General features: G+C 36.7%; 1 long non-coding RNA gene and 1 pseudogene across 1 annotated transcript; one reads left to right on the forward strand and one right to left on the reverse strand.

The window, feature by feature from the left end:
* Positions 1 to 347: 347 nt before the first annotated feature.
* LOC126598735 (uncharacterized) lies at positions 348 to 2,330 on the forward strand. Its single transcript, XR_007614951.1, has 3 exons — positions 348 to 565; positions 674 to 790; positions 1,973 to 2,330. It is a non-coding gene; the product is annotated as an uncharacterized LOC126598735 (long non-coding RNA).
* On the reverse strand, positions 1,155 to 2,557 carry LOC126598734 (uncharacterized; annotated as a pseudogene).
* Between the last annotated feature and the right edge of the window lie 6,085 nt (positions 2,558 to 8,642).

Consider the following 8,642-nt stretch of genomic DNA (forward strand, 5'->3'; position numbering starts at 1 on the left):
TAGACAGAGAAAATAAACTAGGAAAACAGAAATAGAAAATAAAAGAAAGAAACAATAAAAGAAAGTATAAAATAACAAAGAAAATAGAAAATAAAAGAAAAGACAAGGAAATGGAGACACCTGGGATTTGAAGTGGTGACCTAGTGCAAAGAGAATATGCGTTGGAAAAATAATAAAAAAGAAAGCACTAATTCACTGATTTGGAGACTCGAACTCGAACCTGTGGTCTGAACAAAACTAGGAGCGTTGATGCCAATGCGAAGCTCTACCCGTGTAGTGTTCACGTGGGAAAACCTTAACAATTCCCCATATAAATTAAGGTTTAGCATTCATTTTCGCCCTTTCTTTCTAGCATTTCACCTCGAGCCCAAAGCCGTGGGGGTTCTCTCCATCTTATTCTCAAACCTTAGCCTATCTCAGCGCTTCATTTCTATACCATCTCACAAAATTAAAACTACGGCGGACCTCTCGAATCAAAGATGACCCTAGCCGTCAGATTGTACTGCCCCATGGAAATGTCGACTGTTCCGAGGCTCAGAAACTCAAAATCCCAGCAATCATAAAGGTAATTGTTCTTCCCGGTATATCTGATTTTCATGAGCGTGCTTCAAAATGCAGGTCAGAAAGAAAACAAGGAAAAATTATCTCATGCATATGTGTGCTATCTGTGCAGGAGTCCTGGAAGCGACTGTGATAGCAAAGACGAAGAACATGAAGGACAGCAAACCTGAGATCCGGTGGATAAGAAACCGGTAGATTTCACGAGATCCTCAGATTCGGAATTAAATAGGTATAAAACATGCTTCATTCACTGTATTGGCTGGGATTTCTTCATAGCATTAGGATGATGGCCCACCTGGAACTCTGATAATTGTAGTTCGCCTCTGTAAATTTTTGTCTGCGCATGCATCCATAGATCTACTATACTTATGCCATGTATTTGTTGTGCTTGCATGCCTCCATTAGATGAATGTTTAGCAAAAACATAGCATAAATCTGGATCTAAATGCTGGAGTTGACAAATGCCTTCCTCTATGTTGCTTGGTCCACCCCCAAACTTGTATGTAATGGAATTTGTAAGTGAGAGATAGTGAGTATTTCAGAACTGATTTTCATCCGTTGAGGTCTGATGAATGTGGATAAATGAATGCTGCTGAAAGCATGATTCAGTTGAATTTTGCGCACTTAATGGATATTTAGGGCCCTTCGAGCCCAAATGCAACCTGCAAAAAACACAGATTAAAAATCTAATTAGAGTAAATCCCAAAATAAAATACTGATTAACAAAAAACAATTGTTGTTTTTGTGTTTTTCAATTTTCTGATTTTTTTTTTTTTTTTTGTGATAAAGACTAGAAGGAAGAAAATAAAATGAATGAAAATAAAAAGAAAAGAGTTAGAAAAATTGTGTTGCCTCCCAATAAGTGCTGTAGTTAATGTCTATAGCTAGACGTAGAGGAATGAATTGATGATCACGTCACTTGTTCTCTTATAATCAACCACTCCTTGATAGCATCATACAACAACAGTAAGTACAGAATGAGATGATGTTTGTCAATTATGTGTTTCAGGGAAGTGGTTGAATCCTTCATATTAACCCTTCTATGTGAATGAAATATTATAATAAAATAGGATCCCTTCCAGCAACGTTTACGTCTTCATCAAACTGACTTAAACCTTGTATTTAACACCCATAATTTCTGCATTGGCCAAATTTCTTGAAAAAGAATTAGGTTGCCATTAAGCTTTTTCTTTGTTTCCTTGTGGATCATAGTTTGCTTGTATGACTTGCCTAGATTTTCTTTAAATTTGAATGCTTGTACTGCTGGACCGTCCAATTCAGCAACATAAATTGTATCAGTAGTCATCTGCCCTGTCTCCAACAGTGTGTTAGAGAGCTGATCATGCGACATCTTAGATGTTGAATTTGTGTGAACCCCCCATAACATATTAACACTCATGTCTTCCTGCAGGCTTTGTGGGAAAGGTTTTGGTGACACATGAACATGGGTAGCACTCGGTTCTGGTGGGATTATATGATCAGCATGTGCTACTTTCTCCCCTGGACGTGAATGGATGGCAGATTGCTCTTCAATTCATGCACCAATCTCCTCTTGATCATTAAAGCTCTTCCCATAGTTTAATGCTTGAATCAGAGATCCTTCATTGGTTATTTCAATGTATAAGTCAGTTAATTCCAACAATTTAGAGAGCTTGTCCTCCACTGAAAGCTCTTGTGGCACATTAAGCTGCTCAAAATACTGCCCAAGATGCTCTTTCAAACTTTGAGTGTAGAACTCTGAATGGGGATTATTCCAGTTCCATTTTGAATCGTTTCTCATATATATATATATATATATACACACACTCTTGGTACACTCTTGGACACAATCTGAAAAATGTTTCCTCTCAGGACATTGCAAAATATCATGGGTCCTTGAATTGCAAAGAGCACAAACTGTAGGCTTAAATCCATAATAACCCTTTTATGCTAATGACACCCAAAGAGGTGGTCCACCGGGTGTTAGATTGAATTCAGGGGGAACTGCAAATTCCATTGTTGCACTGCTAAAAAAAAAACAAATTGTAACCTACCAAACAAAATCAGCAATTCAATAAAAAGATATATACAAAAATAATTAACTAAGAGTTGATATGCACAAATTATCTTTGTAATCTGCCCTGTACTGCTGTAATCTGAGAAAAATAAAATTAAAACGAAAATTAATTTTGTTTTATATGTATAAACAACAATAACTAATTGATAATCTGATTAGTAGGAATTATTTTAAATAATCCCCGGCAACAGCCCCATTTTCTTGATAGGGATTTTACTACTCATGTGAATGCGATAAAAACTCCTATAATACTTGCAAGAATCACAAGGTTGTTGTAGTATAAACGAATCTCGCAAGGTCATTCTCCACAGGGATTATTAAATAACTTGAACAAACCAAATTCCAATTAATTATTGTAAAGTAGAAATTGAAATGATTGATTTTATAATCTACTTAAATTAAAAACAAATTTAACTAATAAAGATAAGACAATCTGCAATATTAAAACTAGAGGGAAAAGAAAACAGTTTTGGGAGAAATCAAATTAAGAAAGCACTAGGGTTCCACCATCACCTAGCAATCCTATGAACTTTTACCAATTACTTATGATCTACACATGCCACTTTGAAGGTTAGATATTCCTAATTTATATTCTACTTGGAACCTCCAACATAGAACGTATATCTAACATGCAACCCGTCCGGACGTTCGGATCAAATATGAACATGAAAGACTCATTATGCTTTATGAAAACCCTTTGAAAAACCATGCAACCCTTAAGACGTGGTGTTCATCCTAAGTGAAATTACAATTATTAATCATAAGAAGCCAGCGTCAATTTTAGGGAACCTTCCGACCAAAATTGCATCAAATTACTTTTCTAAAGATCCTAATGGTGATCAGGCATTAAGACAATTAGATAGTTTTTATCCCGGTGATTAACAATTCAAAGTATGCATCCAATCAATCATAAGCAATTAAATAAAAATCACATATTCATGTTATGGCTCAAGGCTTCGCCCTAGCAAAAGAATTTAGTTACGCATATTCATAATTGAAATCATAGAAAATATTACTAAGAAAAGGATTGAAAACACCTTAGAGTAGAAAATCTCCAAAACCCTAGCAATTCTCTTTGTCTCCAAAGTTGCATAAAATGAAGCGTAGCGAAATATGGTAGATGGCCAAGCAATAAATCTACCAAGCCCCCTCACAAACCCTAAAAACAGGTCCTTTATTCTCACTAGGAAACTAATAATAATAATAAAATAAAATAGGAAACATAACCCTAAATTAAATGGTAAAATTTGCCTAAAATCTGAACAGCCACGTTTTGGACTCATAAGCTACTCCAAAATTGGCCCAATATAGCTGGATTTAATGTTTGGAATATTATGAACACTTCTCCAAAAGACCATGAACCCATCCGATGTCATCTTGGGCTCCAAAAATGCAATTTAAGCCAAAAAATGTCATTTTCCAACACCGCGCATCGCTCCTTTATTTTATCGCTAGAAAATAACCGCTTGGTGGAAAAATCTCAAAATTTGATACGATCAATCTAAGTGACTCACGAATGTCCTCCCATTGAAATTACTCCAAAATTCATCCATTTGGTCCTGTTTTGATCCAAAGGAAGTCGGAAGTCCTATATTGAAAATATAATTCAAAGCATCAAAATTCTTCCAAAATATTAATCAAAATATACTAAGAATAGGGTAAAATATATAATATAAAATCATCACGCGTCCCAAAAATTATCCTATTTTAATTCCTGGAAGCATGAAATGACCTAAATGCCCATAGAAAAGGAAAGTGTTGACTTCAGTTAGCCTTTTGGTCGTGATACCTATGACCTATCAAATTAGCATTTTCTCATAATACTCGATGATATGAACGTGTAGGCTCAAGCGAAACAAAATTTGGAGTTCTAACGAAGGTTCTGCAAAATTTAGATTTCACTATTTTCTGAGCACTTCTAGTATTCTATTATTTTAATGTCTTGTTTTAGGGGCCGTGGAACCCATTGTCTCTCTCATTGTCGCCCACTCACATTCTCTCTTCTTGTCTCCTTGTGCCCTGACTTTTTATTTCCTATCATTTTCTCTCATCTCTTCTTCCTCATCTTTCCTCTTTCATTTTCATTTCCTGAGAACCAAGCACCCATGGCGACGACTCTCCGATGAAGTAGGCCACCCAACTGCCATAACTACGATCCACTCCTCACCATGAACTCGACGTTGGTCCCCGTTTCCTGAAATTCAAACCCCAAACAACGATTCAAATAACTTCAATGATGAGCTATCTTCCTGGTGACTTTCCCCCGTTCTCGGCGAAGGTAAGTCTTCCAATCATAACCATTAGATTCATCGATGGGTAGTTGCTATTTCGTGTGCTACATGTGTGATTTGGTGAACAAAGGGGGGGAATTCCTCTCCAGATTTTAGCCAAACGCCAAAACCAAGGGCTGACAAGGAGATTTCGGCCAAACACCGTTGAATTGAGCCACGAGACCACAACCATTGTGTTTGTGGTAAGATGTGAAGAAAAATGAAGGAAAATATTTGAAAAACTAATTTCACTCAGCAACATAATGCATGCATTTAACGATTAATGGCAGAAGCATGCTCATATGCATTTTAGAACAAAACTTAAGCCATGAACTTCAAAGCCTAGTAATGGTGGTGAACTAAGACTCAACTTTAAACACAAAGACAATTGAGAATCTTTTATATCTTTGAAGCACCTCTTTTCTTAGTAAAGGATATTCACCTATGTGTGGGCCTTCTTTCCTTTGCCACTTTCCTCCTTAACTCCATGGATATGGGTGGAAGAAACCTTCTTCCTAGTTTAATGTAGTTTTGGATTTGGATGGAGGAATGGATTTTCCAAAAAAGTTCTCCCAATTGGAGACTTTTAAGTTTCGACACCAAGGATGATGAAGTAAGAAGATGAGTGATGTGGGAGGAAGAAAATGCTAGTATCTTCCTCCCATATGGCCGGCCTCCTAGAGAGAAAGTATTCTCTCATCTTTCCTCAAAGAAATCCTAATGAAGGATGGAACTATAAAGTTGCCATTATACCTCATTCTAAGTGAGTGGAAAACTTGTAATAAGTGAGACATCACTCCTTCCCTCTTAGGCCGATTTTTCTAAGTGTGTTTGGGTTGATTTCTATTTTGTTTTAGTTGTCTTACAACTTAAGCTCAATGGGCCTTGTGTACCAAAACTCATTTTGGGCCCTAAAACTCAAAACTAACTTAAAGCTTAATACAAACCTTTCGTATGATTAATTAACATATTTATTAATCTTTGCCTTATACAGTTAAACCATTTAATTGTCCTTACTTATCTTCGTTAGTTCCTTCAATCTTTACCTTGCATGGTGTGCGATCCATTAGTAGGTTCCTTTTAGCGAGGCAGTGAGCGATTAGAACTCTTACTAGTCGATTATGAATTGAAACTTACTTTCAATTCTCCCTTTAGTGATTATACATATTTAGTGCTTTCACAAGCCATGAGTAACACCTAACAGTATGTCATGGCTACTCAAGCTAATCAAAAGAGGTTGCAAAACCTATTCAGTTTGGGATTACAAATGCAATACAGTATTTCTCTAATACAATAATCTTGATTGTATCGTTTGGTTTGATAGTTTATTCATGTGTACTATCTAATGTGATTCTCTTGTCTACATGATTTCCTTGAATGTGATTAGAAACGCTTTCCTAAATCTCATTCATACTTTGGCCATAGATTCTTAATCATGTCATCGAGTATTCTCTCTTAACGGATTGAAGGTTAGAGATCCCTTGTTGCGTTCACCTCACCTGCCTCCATGGTTAATGGCTTAACTCCATCTATGTTGTGGACACCCTCTGATGGAGTGTCGTTGACATAGTCAAAGATCAAGGACTTAACCACAAGACAACTATGATGCTTCAGGTCAAATGCCTACTTTTCATGTAACGACCCGTCCTCAGTTATCATGGTTTTTATAATTTTAAAACATGAATTTATGAAAATGTCCTTGGAGGCAAAACGTTGACTTTTGTTGACTGCCTTGTTGTGTCACGTAAGATCCATTTTCTTAGCATATCCTTATAGTAATCGTCACTACGAGAGTGTGGGCATAAGCAGAATTGGATTTGGAGTTACGATGAACGTTTTACGAAACTACGAAGTCGAGGGGCAAAATAGTCATTCCACTATTCTAGACATTAAGGTTTAGATATTTTATTATTTAATTAAGTATTGACGAGATTTATGGATTTGCCTTCGGGCAACGATATCACCATTATTGAGCATGGTTTTACACATACATGTTTTACAAAGGTTTCTGTGGCATGCTAGAATTTTTAGAAAAACCTATTATGTAGTATTATATGTGTTTTCAAAATAGGGGGTTAGTATGTTCATAAAGAAAATGGTTTTCTTATTATTAGTATTATTATTATCAACTTTGGTCCACTCACCTTTTCTATTTTGCGCCCCCTCATGACTTAGATTCTAGGCACACGATCCCGGCGTCAGGGCCCTCTCGCTTAGGCACCTTTGAGTCTTCTTAGGGTAAAACCCATTCCTCGGTTTGTAACTTTTTATAATAATTCTTTTACATTATTCTTGATTAGTTTTATGCTTTGAACACGATTCTACTTTGGTTTAATTCATTCTAATTACGTATTCTTCATTGTATGCATGTTTAAAATGGCTTTGTCACCCTCGAGTGTCGACCAACACGTGCCTATCCTAGTATTTGGGGATATCAGGATCGGGGCATGTTAGTTCGGTATCAGAGCATGGTTTGTTCAGAGCATACTTAGGATCTTATCTTACTCTAGTAGTGTGTTGGCCTTGATATCATTTGGATGTCATGGCTTCTGTTTATTGATGTCCTTCTGCATGGTTGTACAACCCTCATTCTGCCTGAATAGTCACATCCTATTTGAAGTATGAGAAATTCATGTTGGGATTGTGCCTCAAGTTTGATGTAATAGGTTATGAATGACTTCAACATCAGACCAGTACTCTACGACATGTGTTCTTCTAGAAAGGCAGGCAGAGGCATACTTGTGGAGATTGCATAAAACATCTAAAGTTTGTGTTGGAGAAAATTAAAGGAGCACCAATTGTGAGTGAAGTTTGCAGGTATCCGTGGTGTAGACCAAATCAGTTTCTTCAGGCTTACTATTTCCCCTAAGGGAATTCGTGTGGACCCTCAAGAAATTTCTCAATGATTGTTGTACCAATAATAACCTTGTCTACTCCAACCATGATGTTAGTTTATTAAACATCAACAGCTAGCGTTATACCAATTTCCTCAAATGTTGACCCCACTTAGAGTTTGTACTTTCTTTGGGAGATGTAAGCGTAGCAGAAGATATCCTTACCAAATCCAAGGTTGTGACAATTGGAAATTGAAATCCTCTCAAGAGTCGTGAATTATGAGATACCATTGGTCGTGTTAGTTCTATCGACAGTTATCAACAATTGTTTGACCATAGTCCTATTTCCATTTCTTTTGGCTAGGAACAAGTCGGTTATGTTCGAGATGTTGTTTCACCGTACCATTGTTCTTACACCCTTCAATGACACCAATAAAATTTGAATTTGACGATGATGTTTACAAAATGATTTACCGTGCGCTGATGCAGCACGATTAAGAACGCGTATGTCTTTCGACATTGGTACTGCATGAAGTGAACCGTCCTATCTACGACCTTCAGTCAACGGCTACCACCTTTACTTGGAAACCTAATGACACCCTTCCGTGGAGACTTTGGTAATGATTCGATGTTTGTTAACCATCTCACTTGGTGTACTATCCATCATTTCGTGAGGCCTATACCTTAAACCATTTGGCTGAATTCTTCATTTTTGAATCTTTTAGACTCTCTAATATTTTGGTCCTCATCAGCTTTGTACATAATCTCAATTTCATCTCCTAGTACTAAATGATATCTTAGTTAATCTCGAGTTACCCTACTACTCTTCATATCATTTCTGAAGTAGACAGACTGTCTAGGAGAACCACTTAGGCGTCAAACTTTTTAGTTGAAATCGTCAGTTCTTCAATTACCCAATCA

This window comes from Malus sylvestris, chromosome 14, assembly GCF_916048215.2.
Source record: "Malus sylvestris chromosome 14, drMalSylv7.2, whole genome shotgun sequence".
NCBI classification, from domain to species: domain Eukaryota; kingdom Viridiplantae; phylum Streptophyta; class Magnoliopsida; order Rosales; family Rosaceae; genus Malus; species Malus sylvestris.